At 41.0% G+C, this 17,828-nt stretch overlaps 1 long non-coding RNA gene across 2 annotated transcripts in view; it reads left to right on the forward strand.

The window, feature by feature from the left end:
- The window catches only part of LOC117542314, a 154,070-nt gene extending 138,387 nt beyond the window's left edge, over nucleotides 1–15,683 (forward strand). Inside the window, exons 5-7 of one of the 2 annotated variants that reach the window (XR_004568411.1) lie at nucleotides 9,752–9,808; nucleotides 10,789–10,874; nucleotides 14,329–15,683. This is a non-coding gene — a long non-coding RNA (uncharacterized LOC117542314). The remainder of the gene's footprint in view (nucleotides 1–9,751; nucleotides 9,809–10,788; nucleotides 10,875–14,328) is intronic. The other variant, XR_004568410.1, reaches the window with a different exon arrangement.
- Nucleotides 15,684–17,828: the final 2,145 nt, after the last annotated feature.

Here is a 17,828-nt window from a genome sequence, read left to right on the forward strand (position 1 = left end):
AAACAAAACTAGCTGTTGCTGGTTCTAATATGTTTTATCATCAACATTACAGTCTCAAATATATTATATTTCCAAAAATGCATTTCTACTATTCTAAGTAAGATCTCCATACTAAACTACATTGGTAATGAACATACTTACACAACCTGAATACTCACTATTTCTCTACACATTACATCAGTTTTTTTTGTTCAAAACTGAAGAAATGTATGTACATTTATCTGCTTTCACAATATATATGATGCTGGAGGAAGATAGAAGAAGAGAGGGGGAGAGGAAGAGGGAGGGTGGGGAGATATTTGCCATCATCCAGGCCGGAGGAATGTGTCAACTCGCTGTCAACTATGCACTGCTTTGTCATGAAACCACAGAGCAGTGGAAACACGTAAAGTTTCCTTTTTCACACCTTTCGACTCCTTCCTCCCTCCTTCCTCCGCCTACCCCCTCTCCCCCCACTCTCACACAGTGGCAGCAGTAGCCGGGCCTGCAGTGCTAGTGCAGCTGTGACCAGAACAATAGCATTCCTCAGGTTTTAAACGGCCTGGCACTTAGATTCCTAACAGTCAAATTCCTGGCTGGGAGAAGCTGGGGGTTGCTATGGGACGCCGAGAGCTGTGAGACGCCTTGTAAGGAGGCGCACAGCTGTAAAGCGCTGTGTGATTTGTGTTTTTTATGAGAAGGATGGATGGGTTCATGGGGAGGCAGATGGGGGGGGGAACTCTGTTGTTCCACCTCACGTCCTCTTTTCCCAGATGTGACATTTCCAACACTCCAATTTTATCAGTTTAGGTGGAGAGGCGTCCCGCTGCTTTGTTGGGGCATCGTGTGTCGATGGAGGCACCTGTTAAGTCAACATGTGAGTCTTGTGATGCGTTTTTCTCACATGTGGTGCAACAAGCCTACTGATGTGTGGAAAACGTCACTATTAGTTTGAAGAGTGTTAAATTAGGTGTTAGCAAATGAAACAAACACAGATATGTTGTGTGTGTATGACAGACAGGTGGATGTCACTTTGCATATACTCCTTTCTTACATAAGATACAAAAAAGATGCATACATTTGGTATGAGGCGGTAAAATAACCACTAATATCTCTCCTATTTCCATTTTTGTTTGTTTCAGAAGCTTTTCCTAAAAACTCAACAATTATCAATTCATTATTTGTTCTTATTTTTATGCTAATTTTGAGCTACTACTCAAATAACTTCACTGACCACTAATTCATCTTTTTCTTCCGAGAATGCTTTTATTTTGAAATACTGTTCTTTGCTGTTTTTTAGAGTAGTGGAAAGCCCAACTGCTTTGCTTCTTAACCAGTGAATAATTTAGTCTTTTAACCTACGCGGTAAATAAACATATACATAAAAAAAATCACTAACAAGCTTCCCTATTTTCAATGTTGTTTGTTTCTTACATAAAACATCATGTCATTGTAAAAAAAAATCTACTATCATGATTACTTATTTGTTCTTTTTATTCTAATTCTCTCTCTTTTTTCCTTCGAGAATGCTTTTATTTTGAAATCCTGTTCATAGTTGTTCTTTAGAGTAAAAGAAAAGCCCAATGCTTTGGCCTCTCACATCATGTGCTCCTCTGGTGGCTTTCCCTCCACTCAGCACTGAGCTGCCCCACTATCAGCCCATCTGAAATAACCCCACAAATAATGATTCTCTCATTAACCACGCCTGTTTCACACATTTAAATATAAATGAATCTAATTTAGAAAACCTCGGCCACGATGAAGGGGACTCATTTAGAGCCAATCTAAAATTAATGAGAGCATCTGGAGAGAGAGGGAGTGAGAGTGGAGAGGGGCCCCGGCGTTAACAGATACCGGAGTTACTTTAAACACTGGGAAAATCCCCTTTAATTTTAAAGTTACGCACTACTGTACTCTGAATGCTGCGCCAAAAGAGCTTTAATGTTAGTTCTAACACATTACAGCCACATCTTCAGACTGACTCTTGGCCTCTTGCTGTCAAGCGTCCTTCGTAAGCCCGCGTTTATCAGACTCTGCCTGGTCATACAGAATTCTAATTTTCGGGACTTTGTAATACAATGGCAGATAGATATGTTTTGCATGAGCACAGGATTCAACCCCGGGACTTGAAAGCTGTCACTGTCACTGTTAAAATAGTAGCAATATAGATGGAGAATCTCTCCATGATGCCTCAAAAAAAACATCCAAATAATTTCAATGAATTGGAATATTGGTCATTTACATATGGCAGGAAGAGTGACCATCACATCATGAACAGTTTATAATGTTGAAGATTAGGAAATGCTGTAATTTGTAAGAACAAGCTATCATGTCCCCCAGTTAATTGACTGTACTGCAGGTTTGCATAATATATATTTACATTCTCACTGATATGCAGATTGCAACGTCCTTTCCCCCAGCAAGCCGTTTGAGGGTCTGCAGCAGATGCCAGCCAGCTCCCACAGCGACTGTTTGTTTTGCAGGTTTAATTCCCGATGGGTTGGGGTCCAGAGTGATTAGGCTGAGCCCTGGAGGCCAGGGGCTTGTCAGGTGTCTCCACACATTAACGTTGTTCTGCTCACACCCTGAGCCGACAGCACAGCGAGGCAGAGGGGGAGAGGAACACTGATCTGCCGTGGTGGGAGGCACACAGGGCAGGGAGACACTGTATTGTTCACCTAAGACTTAAAAATAAGTTTGCTTTGAATTTGTGTGAGATTAAGGGTAATGTAATGAGACCTATAGGATTATTGACAGTGTTGTTTTCTCTTGTCGTTGAGGAAAGTCACAAACCTGGCTCGAGACTTTTTTCTATTAGAGAACTGCATTTGTATCTGTGTCTTTACTACATTATTCAAAGTACAATAAACATTGACGTTGGGATGTACTAACAACTCTTGAAAGTTTGAAAAAGTTAGAAAACACAATAGGCGCTTTCACACCAGAGTACTTTTCCCAGAAATAGTTCCGATAGTTCCTGGGATGTTGCGTTCACACCAAAAATATCTTTTTTTTCTGGAACTTTTTCTCCCCTTTTCAGTGCCTGCTAGAGAGGTGGTACTATCCTGGGAAGAAAAAGGTTCCTATTTATGATTGGCTGGGCGGATTGCAAACCACGCCACGTAAAACCTGTAAACGTTTTGTTTTGTGTGCATTGTATTTGCTCACATTAGCATTATTAGCATTAGCCGTGCGCACCAACGGAGAGAGAATAACTTATGGCAACAACAAAAAAAAACATGGGAGCGGTGGAGATGAGGAGGTGTCGGCGTTCTGGCGATTTATTCGGAAGGCTTCAGCAGAAGCTGCTGGGAGTCCCAGCAGCTTCTGCTGAAGCCAGTCCCCAACTCGGGGGACTTCCGGCCGGTGACTTCGGGTGGCAGTATACGGCGTGAAGTTGTTTTGCGGCCTGCCAGTAAACCCAAAGCAGAAGAAGAAGTAGAAGTGACGTCAGCGGCTTCAATTTGCGTAATCCTCCCTCAGGGCCTATGGTGTTTCTCAATGTCGAGTACGCTTGCTTGGTAGCACATGTCTTCCGAGTCACTTGCTTCAGAAGCGAGGCAAGAATACTTCCTGGCATTCAGAAAACAAAGAGTGGAACAGGCGAGCAGTGGGCATATGAGAGGCCCCGCCACAGCATTTTGGGGAAATTGGTCCGTGCGCAAAGCATTGTGGGGATTTAAGACACGGAGTCTACACATGGTGCAGAATCGAAATTTCTCACTACGAAGTACACCGGGCTCGGTAGAATTCCAAGTATGCTGGACATTGGAACAGTCCTTCAGCGGCACTCGATGTATAACATGTTCCGGGGAGTCAAATAAAAAGACTTTAGAGAAAATGCAAGAACATGAAAACATGTTTGAACCTAGGGGGTGGTGAGTGAAATAGGAAAAGTGTAGGTATGTTTTCCTTTCCTCCTTCTTCTTCTCTGCCAGTAAAAGCAACTCACTGATGGATGCCGACCTCAACATTTTCTTTAGCCTTTAACCCTCAACCACTGAGTGACAACACTTTTCCACTGCTGGATTCAAATAAACTTGCATTGTGTCTGTGCACAAACAACTTCCTGCATGCAGTCGTGCAAGCTTGTTAATGGGCGGGCGACCAAAAAAAGAAAAAAAAAACTTCCTGCTTCTGACCTCCGACCCCATCCTACCCCACCCACACCCACCCACCGCTTACACAGCATGGTGCAGCTATAGGGGGGAAGGAGATGGTGGAGTGTGTGTGTGTGTGTGTGTGTGTGTGTGTGTGTGTGTGTGTGTGTGTGTGTGTGTGTGTGTGTAGGCAGGCAGGCAGAGGAGGTGATGCTTTAGGTTTTTGAGTAGGGGGGAAACACGTATGTCCTTAGGAATAAAGTAGTGGAGGGAGGAGGGGAGATGAGGTGACATGCTGAGAGGGCAGCCTATATACACTCCTCCTCCTCCTCCTCCTCCTCCTCCTCCTCCTCCTCCTCCTCCTCCTCCTCCTCCTCCTTCCTGCTATACATCTCCCTCCATCCCTCGCCTCGTTTCACCCCCTTCCCCCTCTGTCTCCATCCGTGGGGGTAAAGTAAATTACATGCTTGCTAATCAAACCACTATTACAAGTTAGGCGGGGGAATTAATTCAGTTTTTTGGTCTCATTCACCTTCACCAAAACTTTCTTTATTCTTAAACAGTGTGATAAAGTGATAAAACTCCAACCACATCATGCTGGAGATATTCCAGTGACCTAGTAACAATTTATAGCAGAATCAATTCAGAAACAAAATAAAGTCCTGATTAAGTATCAACCTAAAGAACTCAAATCTGAACTAAATTGGCCCTACATTTAGATATATTTATGTGTTTTTTTTTTTTAAATGCAACACGTGTGTTCATGTCAACATTGAAACCCTACTTTTGAATGTTTGCCACCCAGGGTGAAACTATCAAGGCAACAGAGGCAAAAATACCTTCACATTACACTGTTTTAGGTGAGGTCTAAATGTCCATGAACAACTTATAGAATTGGCAACAGGAAAGCGGACAGTGTTTGTTTAAGTAAGCATGTTCCATTATTACTGCTACCTTACGATACAAACAACCTATCAAGCATTAACTCCACATCTGGTGGAAGAGAAGACATACTGTTAATAAATACATTTTCAAAATGTATCTGTGTAAATGAAAACTGGCATTTTTGCAACACTTCCTGTAAAGGATAGCTGTATTCTTACCATCCGGAAAAGCAAAAAGAAGATGTTTCACTTTTAAAATATTAGAATAATGATGATGTACTTCCTCCACTTCTGTTGTGAATTGCTTTTATCAAACACCTGTACGAGTGTGAATAGTTCATATGGATTATGGTCATGGAAGCCTTGAGTCACCACTAATCATCACTTATTTCTCTCTCCAGCTTACTCCCTCCCTCCCTCCCTCCCTCCCTCCCTCCCTCCCTCACACACACAACACACACACACACACACACACACACACACACACACACACACACACACACACACACACACACACACACACACACACACACACACACACACACACACACACAGTTCCCATAATGCCTTCTCTGCACCGAATTCAATATCTTTAATCCAGTGGAAATCCTTCACAGCTGTAGTTTAAGGGAAGGTGGTTATTATTAGTTATCATGACTTTCACTCGGCTCCATGTTGGGTTTTCAGTGCAGATCCTCACTCTAAAACTAGACTTTGAGTAGTTGTCCCAACTGTAATTTATAACAATAAGTGAGTAATACATATTTTTTTCTGCCATAACATTTTGGAGAGAAGATTTAAAGTTCCTATTTTGTCCACTTATAAAACAGGTTATATGCCTCAAAAGGCTCTGGGACTAGGACGTTTGGGCTCCATTAGAGGTGTACAATCAATCACTTTGGGTTAGAAAAAAAAAACCCTGCCTGGACTGTTGTGTTCATCACTTTCAAAACCTAAATTTCAGCCGCCTAAATGTGTGTGGGCTGAACTCAGACATCTAGAAAGATTATAGCGAATCTTAAAACAGAAAAGCAATAGACTTTTCCCGCTAGCATTGCCCTTATGTCTTTACTGGTCTAGTGATTTGACCAAGTTGTCCATAAAAAAAAGATTGCCTCTTATGTGCTTCCGTGAGACGGAAACAAAAAGTGAAGAAGTCTCACTTCTCAAGTAATCTCTAAGCTCTCTCTTTCCCTCTCTCTTGCACTCATGATGTGCTGTTACATGAATATGGGTCAGTAAACTGTGGTAACTCAGGTAAAGAAAGTAATGGAGGGGGGAGACAGAGAGAGGGAGACAGAGAGAGAGAGAGAGAGATTTTCTCGGTCCCACACTGAAACTTGAGATAGGAGTGTAGCTGTTGACTGAAGAGAGAGAGAGGGAGGGAGGGAGAGAGAAAGAAAGAAAAGAAAGAGGTGTGATAGTGTGCGTGTCGCGTGTGTCGTGTGGGTGTGTGTGGTGTGTGGTGTAGTGTGTGTAGTGTGGTCGTGGTGTGTGTGTGTGTTGGTGTGTGGTGTGTGTGTGTGTGTGGTGTGTGGTGTGTGTACTGTGTGTGTGTGTGTGTGTGTGTGTTGTGTGTGTGTGTGGTGTGTGTGTGTGGATGTGTGTGTGTGTGTGTGGATGAGAAGATGACCAGACAACCACTTGTCCCTCGAGTCACAGAAGCTGGAGGACTCCAATGGCTGACGCCCTCACGTGGGCACCCAAGACAGGCACCATACACACCAAACACACACCAACAACACAAAACATGGCCAGGGGATATATCCGTGGATGGGGCACAAGGAAGCAGGGGCTGGTATACGGGGAAGGATGGTGAGGAAGTGGCAGGGAGGAGGAGGAGGTGAGGAGTGAGGAGGAGGAAGAGGCTGTTAGGATGTTGAGTGGGGCACGCCAGAGGGGGACAGAGAGAGGGGGCAATAAAGAGCAACGGACAGCCCAGCTTATTCATGTAACAGTGAAATTGACAGAGATAGTCCCTCAGTAACCTTCTATTATTTTATTAGGTTTAAGTTGCATCACTTGCCAATCTAACAGTGTATCGTGTACAGTGAAGTTCTTAACTATGACATCCTGTGGATACTGAGCCTGCTACATGTTAAAGGAAAACATGTTTCACTCACCATTATCGTCCCAAATGGGAAAATGTGTCTTGTAGCCATGTCAAACACTCACTTACCTAACATAAAAAACAATGTATACAACATAAGTCTAAACTCACCACACAAGCTCACATAGAACAATGCATTCATTGACAGCATAATATCGCAGTCATTATCCACCAATTTCACCAAGATGACTCATCAGCTGACTCATCCTGAGCATGTTAAAGCTTGATCGCATGAGAGACAATTTATCAACCTGTTGGACTACTCTAATAAATCATTTTTTAAATCACACTTAAGTTATTAATCGCTTATAACACTGTAACTGGCTGCAAAGAGCAACTTTTTATTAATGCGTTTGTAATCATTTTGATGTGCATTCATAAGTGTAGGCTCAAATGTACAGTACAAACTTTAAAACATGAATTTAATTGTATTTATTCCATACATCGTTTATGACTATAAAAGTAACAATAACTGCCCCTTAATCAAAGTCATGAAGAAGTAAACATTATCTATCTAGGTTATTTTAAACGTTTTTTACCAAGTATAAATTGGGCACTCAAAATCTCAACAAAAAGTGGCTTATACTTTTGAGAATGAATCTTGTTATGCTGAGTTTAGTTAGTATTAATTTGCAGAAGTAAATATCAGTATTCAAACTAGCAACCAGTTTAATTTGATAACACAAATTGATCATGGGCTAGGACCAGGTGGAGGAAGTACTTCAACGCTTTACTTGAGTAAAAGCAGAAATACTATGGTCTTAAAGTACTCCATTACAAGTAAACGTCCTGAATTAAAAATGTTACTTAAGTAGAGGAACAGAAGTATAATTAGCTAAATGTACTTACAGTATAAGAAGTGAAAGTAGTCAATAGGCGCAATGGCTATATTTTTAAATAATCATATATATTACTGTTTCTATCTCTAACATAAACATGTCAGGGCATTTGAATATGCACTATTATATACTTTTTGCACCGGGTTGTATTTTTGTATATTAGTAGTTAGGTACTGCGATATATCAAATAAAGAAATCACATGTTTTTATATGAAAAAGTAACTATGAGTGTTAAATAAAAACGAGTAGAGTAAAAAGTGCTTTATGTTGCAGAACATTTAAAGTTCTACTCTACTAGTAGAGTAGAAGTTTAAGTATCAAAAAATACACATACTCAAGTAAAGTGCAAATATATCAAAATACTACTTAAGTACGGTACTTGAGTCAATGTACTTTGTCACTTCCCACCACTGGGTAGGACTAGTTTAGTTATGGTCGTCGGACATTCGCTTTAGGCTGAAACAGGTGTAGTTTAATTTATGAATCATGGCCTGTGTAGCTTTATGTCTTGGGGTGGCGAGATGTGACGGGGGGGTGGGGGGGAGAAGAAGGGAGAAGAAGGGAGTGATGGACAGCTAGAGGGAGGGGAAGAGAGAAGGGGGGAGGTGGAGGGAGGGGTATAGTGCAGCAGAAACTTCCCATGCTGGCCTCCCAGTGTGGCTACGTAATGAGGGCAAGGGACACACACACATACATACACACACACACACACACACACACACACACACCACACACACACACACACACACACACACACACATACACACACACACACACACACGCACACACACACACACACGAGGCTGAGCATGGCCCCACGGCTGATTAGCGGCACACAAAGGCCCCAAACAGAAGTAGCAGAGGATACACAATGGGAGCAGGGCCTCAAGGCGTGGTTTACTTCTGCCCTGAGGGAGGGGGCGAGTGAGGCAGAGAGACAGTGAGAGAAGGGGAGAGAGAGAGGGTCCCACTGAGCTGGATGGGCAATCAAAAAGGGGGGAGGGTGACGGTAAGAGGACAGGGTTCGATGGGGTTAGAAAAGTGACAGAAGCAGAGAGGAGTTTTGTTTTCGTCTTTATAAAGACACAGTTCTGTTTCCAGCATCAGGAAACCAGAGGAACGAGTCAGCGTCACATCCACCTGTTCTGAAGCACATTTAAAAGCATAGGAAATTAAACATAACGATAACACAAATGTGGGAAACACACCAAAGATGCAATACAGTCTGATGGATGCAGTTAATTTGGAAGAACAATGTTGTTTCTTGTTATTTCTACAGTATAGAAAACGTAGCATATCTTCGTCTTAGCTATTGCACACACTTCACCACAACCCCCCCAAAGAAAAATGAAAGAAAAAGCTGTAGATATGAATGTAACATGGTGTGAAGAGCCAAATTAAATTCATGAACATGAAATGCCAGAGGCTGTAATGCCACGCCAACATTTACCAGGGTTACCGGTGCTTCTTTTGATTATGTAATCCTGTTTTGCACAGTATTTGCTTTAAAATCGACAACATACAGTATTATTCACACTGTGTGAGTGTTTTCAGTGCTGACCCTATCTACTTTGAGGCAGAGAACATGACAGAGACTGTAGGAACATATTTTATTCCATAATCATTCCTCATTGGCAGAGAAGAGAATATAAAGGAATATGTGGATAGCGTGGAGTGACGTTGACATGGTGTTTCAGCACAATTACACTCCAAAGACAGGTATTTCAGCTGATGACCTTTTTGAAATATTGAGACAGATATTCAGCAATAATCTCCGCACAAAATAAGTGCATTTCGTGGGGTGTGTTCATAACTGATATATAGTATTCTTTCTTCAAGGTGCATGGCAGCAGGGGTGAACAGAACCTCAGAACATTACTTAAGTACAATTTTAAGGTACGTGTAGGCTTTTGCACTTGTATGCTAATTGTTCACATTTATGTGGCCACACTGGTTACTTTTATTACTTTGAATGCAGGGCTTTTACTTGTAACAGAGTATTTCGGCACAGTGGTTTTTACAGTGGCCGACAGAGGCAAACACGTTACAACGGCCTAAATCACCTCCATTAGGAGAACACCGGCTTTCAACAAGGATAATAAAAAACACAAATGGGCCAAAGCACATTCAAATGAAGAACTTTATTATCCCTGGTTGTCAAAAGCACTCCGTTCCCAACACTTTTTAGTGTCCCCATTTTGTTGTGTTTTAAGCTTCTTGCATCGTTTAATTTAATTGAAGCATTTTGCATTTGCAGCGTTTCATTTAGGGTTTTTAGCCTTGCGCCTGTTTTGCCTTTTTTAGGTTTTCTTAATGCTCCATACATGTTGTCAAGTTGGTGAAGATGTTTCTTCATTTAAATGTGTTTTGGGACCTTTGTGTTGTTATGTTTGCCACCTATTTAAAAGTACAGCACGTTTCTCCTAATGGAAGTGTTGGGCCATTCTAGCGCATTTTGCATGGGTCGGCCACCGTATATATTGCTACTTTAAACAGATCTGAACACGGGAAAAGGATGGATTTCAACTTGATGAGAAGCATTTTCGCACATGAATCCTTATAATCAGTTAATTTTGTGGAGGTTGTAAAGCCTTTAAAATGTTTAAAATAAAATATATTGTCATTAAAGAACAACACCGAGCTCAATATGAGTAAAGCAGCATCTCTAAGCAGGAAAGCACAGATATGATGAACAGGAGTGCAGCCAGAGACTCGACATTTTTCAAATAATGATTGTTTGAGTTATTGCTACACGATACATGTTGAGAGCTTTAAAATCATCCCAGCGGCTCTTTGCATAGAATACTATCTACATATTTCTACAGAGAATGAATATTATATGGCAACGACTAATGAACACAGCCTTCTTTTCACAGAGGAGCCACGGCTGCTGTAATCTCCACTGTTCAATTAGCTGCAGTGACCGGGACGCCACCTACACTTCATTACCAGGGAGGGGAAGGTATGGAATTAACCTCTGTCTGCGTTCTTCTTCCCTTCCTTCTATCTCTCTATCCGACTGTTTCTTCCTTCCTCGAGAAATATCAAAGCAGCAAAAAAATGACACTATTCCAAATGAGTTCCTGTGTATCAGTTAAAACATGATTTCCTCTTATTTTAGATTCTGATATATTTAAGGAGAGCAACAGAGGGAAATAAGTGTGTGGGGGGGGGGGTATAAATCCACAAAGACAATTTAGCTTTTCCAGCCTCTTTTCCTGTTTTTCCAATTAGTTAATGCTATTTAAGAACACTAGAGCTGACACACACACACACGCACGCACACACACACACACACACACACACACACACACACACACACACACACACACACACACACACACCACACACACACACACACACACACACACACACACACACACACCACACACACACACACACACACACTTATGGTCCTCAGCAATGGAGAGCTCCTGAAATAAGTCACGCAGTAATTGTATTTGATAAATCATAAAGGGAGCCCATCAGAGGAAAGCTAGCTGTAATAAAATGATAAAATAGACAATTATGAAAAAATCCCTGGCCTTTAATTTGCTAAACACACACTCTGGAGAGGCCGTTTAAAGCCAGAGCGATTTGATGAGATGCATGGTACTGCCCTCCTCTTCGACACTCCTCTGAGATGGTTGTCACATGGCAGAACACTACAGATGGTTAATATCTCCTCACATTTTCTGGATTTCGTCCAGCAGATAGATCCTCCTCCTTTGCTCAAATGTCAGCTCTATGGGTTTTAAATACTTTTAAAGTTACTCTCACTTTTTGGCTTGGATTCTTTGCCGAAGAAAATCTTTTTGCCCATATAAAATTATTCTGACCGATGATGGTTCAAAACTTGGGCTGTTTCTGTGCTTTCTTGCTCGACTTAAAGGACAGCTATCATGCTATATTTGAACAATATATTGTAGGGCCATACCTATATAAAGTATATCAATATAGTTTTTTTTTCAAAATACCAAACAGATCATGCATTTTAGCCATGCCTCATTTCGCTCTATTTGCTCTTTCCAGGCCTGTTTTTGCAAGGGCTGATTCTGTGACATAGCTTTAATGCAAATGAGCTGCAGCTGACCACGCCCCCCTGCAGGAGAGGGGAGCATGCTCTGAGATCAGCTGCTGGGCTGTCAGAAGAGGGGGAGAAAAAGAGATCTCCGTCCTCCGTGTTTTATTCTTACACTGAACAAAAATATAAACGCAACACTTTTGTTTTTGCTCCCATTTTTCATGAGATGAACTTAAAGATCTAAAACATTTTCTATATACACAAAATAACCATTTCTCTCAAATATTGTTCACAAATCTGAAAAAATCTGTGATAGTGAGCACTTCTCCTTTGCCCGAGATAATCCATCCCACCTCACAGGTGTGGCATATCAAGATGCTGATTAGACAGCATGATTATTGCACAGGTGTGCCTTAGGCTGGCCACAATAAAAGGCCACTCTGAAACGTGCAGTTTTGCTTTATTGGGGGGGGTCTGGGGGGGGTCCGAAAACCAGTCAGTATCTGGTGTGAGGGGTAGGGTTAGGGTTAGGGTAATGTTGTGAATCGAGTAGCCCATGGTGGTGGTGGGGTTATGGTATGGGCAGGCGTATGTTATGGATGACGAACACAGGCCACCCGATTTTTGCAACACTTACAGGCCTGGCATATGTACTACAGCGTCTCCAGCGCTTTCGAGCAGCAATGGCTGGCCGTGGCCCAACCTCTCATTCCCCTGATAGGTGGAGAGTTGGCCATATAGGCGGAGCTCCTCGTTCCTGACGTCAGAGAATTTTCAAATCTGTATCAGTCTGTATCAGATCCGTTGCAGCCCCGTTTTTAGAGATTTGGGTATGGAGGAAAAGAGAGAGGGTTGTGTTTTCTGACACTTGGTGAGTTCCCTGACACACCGGGGGGGGGACATATTCATGTATAAAAGACGTACAAAAGTGCATTTTGCATGATAGGTCCCCTTTAAATATATGCCAATATGAAACTACAGCTAGCATCTGGTTAGCTTCGCTTAGCATAAACACTGAAACAGGTATTCTGGCTCTGTCCAATTGAATCGAACACTGCCACTGTTCCCAAATAGACAGATTGATTACAATAAATGAACCTCCTATTTGTTATATAGAAACATTTTGGTCGGGTATGTTAATAGTTGATTCGATTTTTTCCATTTCAGAGACTTATTTCACACTATTTTCACCTTTCAATATTCAATTATGGTCCGAAAGTCTATAATAACTGTCATGCGTGATAAAGCTGTTCTTTCATTGGTCAGAAATGAAGATTTGCCTCCGATGTTCTCTCCTCTTTTTTTTCAACAGAATATCTTGGATCATGTATCATGGTCCAAGGAAGACCATGTATTACATTTTGCCCCACGTAGTTCCCAATCACAAGACGGATAAACAAAATGTATGTTAACATTGTATATCAGGCTATTGTGCTGCATTATTGAAATGGTCAAATAGTCCGAAAAATATATGAGCTGCTCAATTCAAATAAACTCGGAAAGATTGCAAAAAATGTTGGTACACTGCTTGCCAAGATAATGCATGTAGTTAATATACCAGTGTTCATACAATTTTCAAAATATCAGATTCTAGCAAGAACTGGAATTGTGCGATTTATGTGTTTGCATATTCCCAAACAAAGCGAACTTGCATGTGAAACACTCCAGGCTTTAAACAAGTCCAAAACAGCTTGGTGTGAATACGCCCTAAGATTAGAAAGCTCACATCACCAAACCCACTGCTGTCACATGATCACATTAGCTCTTTGAAGCTGATTTTTTTTCCACGGTTGTATAAAATCACAGACTCTTTTGGCTGAGACAGCCATGACGGTGTGAGAGCTACACCACAAAGAGTTAAAAAAAAGTCTCCTGGTCCTCGGTGTGAAAGCAGCCAGACTCTGTGTGTAGTGTAGGTGCTGCTGGGTAAAATGACATGGAAAAGGTGATTTCCACTATAGTGAAGATTCCACACTACGCTTCCCCCAGGCAGCAGCAGAGTCCTGATTGAATTTGGTGTGTGTGTGTGTGTGTGGGTGTGTGTGTGTGTGTGTGTGTGTGTGTGTGTGTGTGTGTGTGTGTGTGTGTGTGTGTGGTGTGTGTGTGTGTGTGTGTGAGAGTGTGTGTGTGTGTGTGTTTTACAGTCATCTCATTATTTTGCTGTTTATACATTGTTTCGTAATGTTTCATGTTATTAGTAGCATTAACAATTATTTTAACAATTTTGTATTTTTACCAATGCGTTTTTATTCTTTAAAGAAACATCTTCTTTCCCCAGTTATTCCTAGACTTCCTAATTACGTGCTATTTCTATGTTTTTACCCACACTGAGTCTTATATTTATATTTCTCCCCCACACACAGGCTAATGTCTCCTCTCTGTCTCCCTGCAGGTGTCACATGCAGCCAGCAGGAGAGTAAAGAGTAGCAGTAACGAGACGAGAGTAAAAGAGCTCGCTGTCAGAAGTGAGAGCCATTTCTAGGTGAAGCATACTGAATTAAAGTGAATCAAGCTGAACTGATCTGAACTGGAATGGCCTGAGCTGAACTGAAAGGAAAGCTTCAGCCTGACAGGACTCTGGGGAAAAAAAGGTTCAGGCCGAAAAAACCTTGAAATGATACAGATTAAACCCTTCTGTCATTGATGCCTGTTGTTTCCTGGGGGGTTCCTTGATATATTTATACTGCTGTTCACTCTTATGTTATGTTATAGGACATGAAATAAACCAAAAATAAGTTTGACTCATTGAGATCTTTTTTATTTGAGTACCATTTATCACAGAATATGAATTTACATTAAAGTTGTCACTCTCTTCTCAGAGAGTTTGTTTTTGTTGTCTAAATAACTCATGGAGGGATCATAATGGAATACAAATCTTAAAAGGGTTACTCACACCAAAACTAAAAACACATATGTTTCCTCATACCTGTAGTGCTTTTTATGAATCTAAATTGTTTTGGTGTGAGGTGCAGAGATTTGGAGGTATCTTTTCCTCTTCAATATAATGAAATGACCTGAACTGGAATGCCTCTTCCCAGAAATCATGAGCAGTGATCCACAGACTTCGTTGTAAGCAGTTTCATGTAGGAACTATTTTCTCTCTACAACATCAGCAACAATATCAATGCAAAGAAGGCAGAGTGCATTACATGGACGAGAAACTGTCCGGCGCTGGTTACATCTCAGCTGAAGAAGACGCCATCTTGTTTACATTTTGCCCTCTTTCTCTGCTCCAGAAATACTGTTTCTGTTCCAACTTTATGTTGTTAGAAGTTTGGGGAAATCAAGCACTTCCTCGCTTCATCTTCTTAATGTAGCTTTTGTCTGTGATGATCAGTTAGATGGTTGGTTTTTTCAACATCTTTGAGGATGTTGACATATGTCAACCAGAATGTAGGTATTATAATATTGATATGTAAACCTGCTTGAAGTGTTTCCAATCATTGGAACCTGTATTTGTATAATAATATGCCATTTTGTATTGTAAAAAACCAGTATGATAATGTACAGATATGTATCACCTCAATCTGGAACTTCGCCAAAGTGAGTGGCCAAAAAAAATAAATAAATAGATGTTATTGCATATTTTGTTTGAATATCGTTAATATAAAAATGATACTTACTGTAAGTCTATGTCACACAGTGGGATTTCTAACACAAGTGTTTTGAATAGCTGTTTCTGAGGTTACTGAAGTTGTGTGTGTGTCTAAAGTCCATAGCTACATTAAAGGGGACCTATTATGCAAATTCCACTACATCATGTCTTTTATTCATAAACATGTGTCCCCTCTGTGTAAATTGATTCTGAAAGTTTCAGGAAAAAAGATTCTCTCTCTTTTTGTCCTGATCCATTTATATAAAAACCTGTCTGAAAATGAGCTGATCAGATTTTGGCCACTTTATGATGTCATAACGATTTTTGGGCTTGTGTAACCATTAGCCAATAACCAACCAAGGTAACCCCCCCCACACACACACACCTTATCACCTGAATCTCCTCCTAGAGCACCATTGTGTTCTTTTTAACCAAATCTCTCTCAGAGGGGCGTGGGGAGGGGCTCCTTATTTTCATCTAAAGTAACAGACAGAGAATCAGCACTTTTGAAACAGGGCTGAAACAGAGGGGTTTATGGGATGATACAATGATCTGTTTGGTGTTTGGAGCCAAACACTTCAGAGACATGTTTTGTATATATCTGAGACCTATAATATATTGATGAAAAACAGCATCATAGGGGACCTTTAAAACGTTTGTTCTTTGTCTATACAGCCCTGCATTAAAGAAAGAAGAAATGCCTTCAGTTAAAGCCATTATGGAATCTGACAGCATGTCTCTGTTATATATCTGGAATGTGAAACAACTGAACACAAATGTCTGTTTGCGCTCATCTTCAGCTGTGTGCTTCAGACACACCAATACACTCCAGCAAGTGTTATGTGTGAAAACAAAATCTCTGCTCACACACACACATGAACGCAGAGAACAGTAGCCCCTGGCTATCTGCAGCGCTGAGTGTAAATGATCGCATTGCTGCGGTCATAACTCACAGCCATACAGGCTACTGATGGAAAATGACACCCAATGTCTGCGTGTGTGTTTCTGTGTGTGTGTCTGTGTGTGTGTTTTAATGTGTGAGAGTCATTTTAGACTCTTCATGTCGCTTCCCTTCTGTCTCTGCTCATCTTCCTCCTCCCTCCTCCTCATTGATGCCTCAAGGGATGAAACTGACTATACCAGACCAAAACCCCCCCACTTTTACTCTCCACCATTCCACACACACACACACACACACACACACACACACACACACACACACACACACACACACACACACACACACACACACACACACATTTGTTTGCCCACACTCTAGATCCACATCAGTGTGTTTAACCTTATTGATCAGTGTGATCCATCACTGATATCTGTGTTTGCTGGGCGGAGAGGAGCTGATATTGATGGATGGACACATTAATCAGTATGCATTGTGGAGGGCATGGACACACAAACACACACAGTGACAATGGCCCTATTTTAGCTGAGGGATATAAACTAAATACACTTTTTTGCAGATTATCTTTCTTTTAGATTTAGGAGAATAAATATTGCTGAAGAGAAACCCAACCCTTTCATACCCAGTGCAACCATTTGGTAGAGCACATTTTGTGTCTTGATATCTTGTTGAAAAAAATTAATAAAAAAGTTTATCTCCATCTGATTCAGCCAGCTCTACCATTTGGTTGACATGTTATGCACAATACAACCTCTAGATGTCACTGTGGTTCGAACAGAAAGCCCTTCAGCTAGCTTCCACTGAGAAAGTTGGCATGATAAAAATCACTGCTGACGTAATCACTCTTTTTGGTCAACTTTTGTAAGGTAACCGTATCATTTTTGACATATTTTAGTGTCAGAGCACTGACTGAACATATGTGGATAACTTGATGCACAAAAAAAGTTTTAACAAGGGTGTAATTATTTTTTGGAAAATATGCTCAACCAATCGGTCGGTTTGGCCTTTTATGGTAAACTAGCGATATGACTTTTTCAGAGTTTCATAGATGTTTTCCAATAAAATATGGTAAATACATAGCTAGATTCATGGTAATATTACTAAATCTAGTACTGCCTTATGAGTCTCAGAGTGAAAGAGTGATAATAATTTATATAGCACCTTTCATGCATGGCATTCAGCCCAAAGTTGCACACAGATGAGCAAGTTAGGCCAACACAGGATATAGACATTTGCTGTTAGGCCAGCTGTTTGTTGTTAGGCCAATTCAGCATATACAGTAAGATGAGCAAGTCTTTTTATTATTATGAAAAACACTTAACATTACTTTTTCCATTTTTTACAATTATAATTTATTATCTTTTATGAATATATCTGG

Source organism: Gymnodraco acuticeps, unplaced genomic scaffold (genome assembly GCF_902827175.1).
Source record: "Gymnodraco acuticeps unplaced genomic scaffold, fGymAcu1.1, whole genome shotgun sequence".
Classification (NCBI taxonomy): domain Eukaryota; kingdom Metazoa; phylum Chordata; class Actinopteri; order Perciformes; family Bathydraconidae; genus Gymnodraco; species Gymnodraco acuticeps.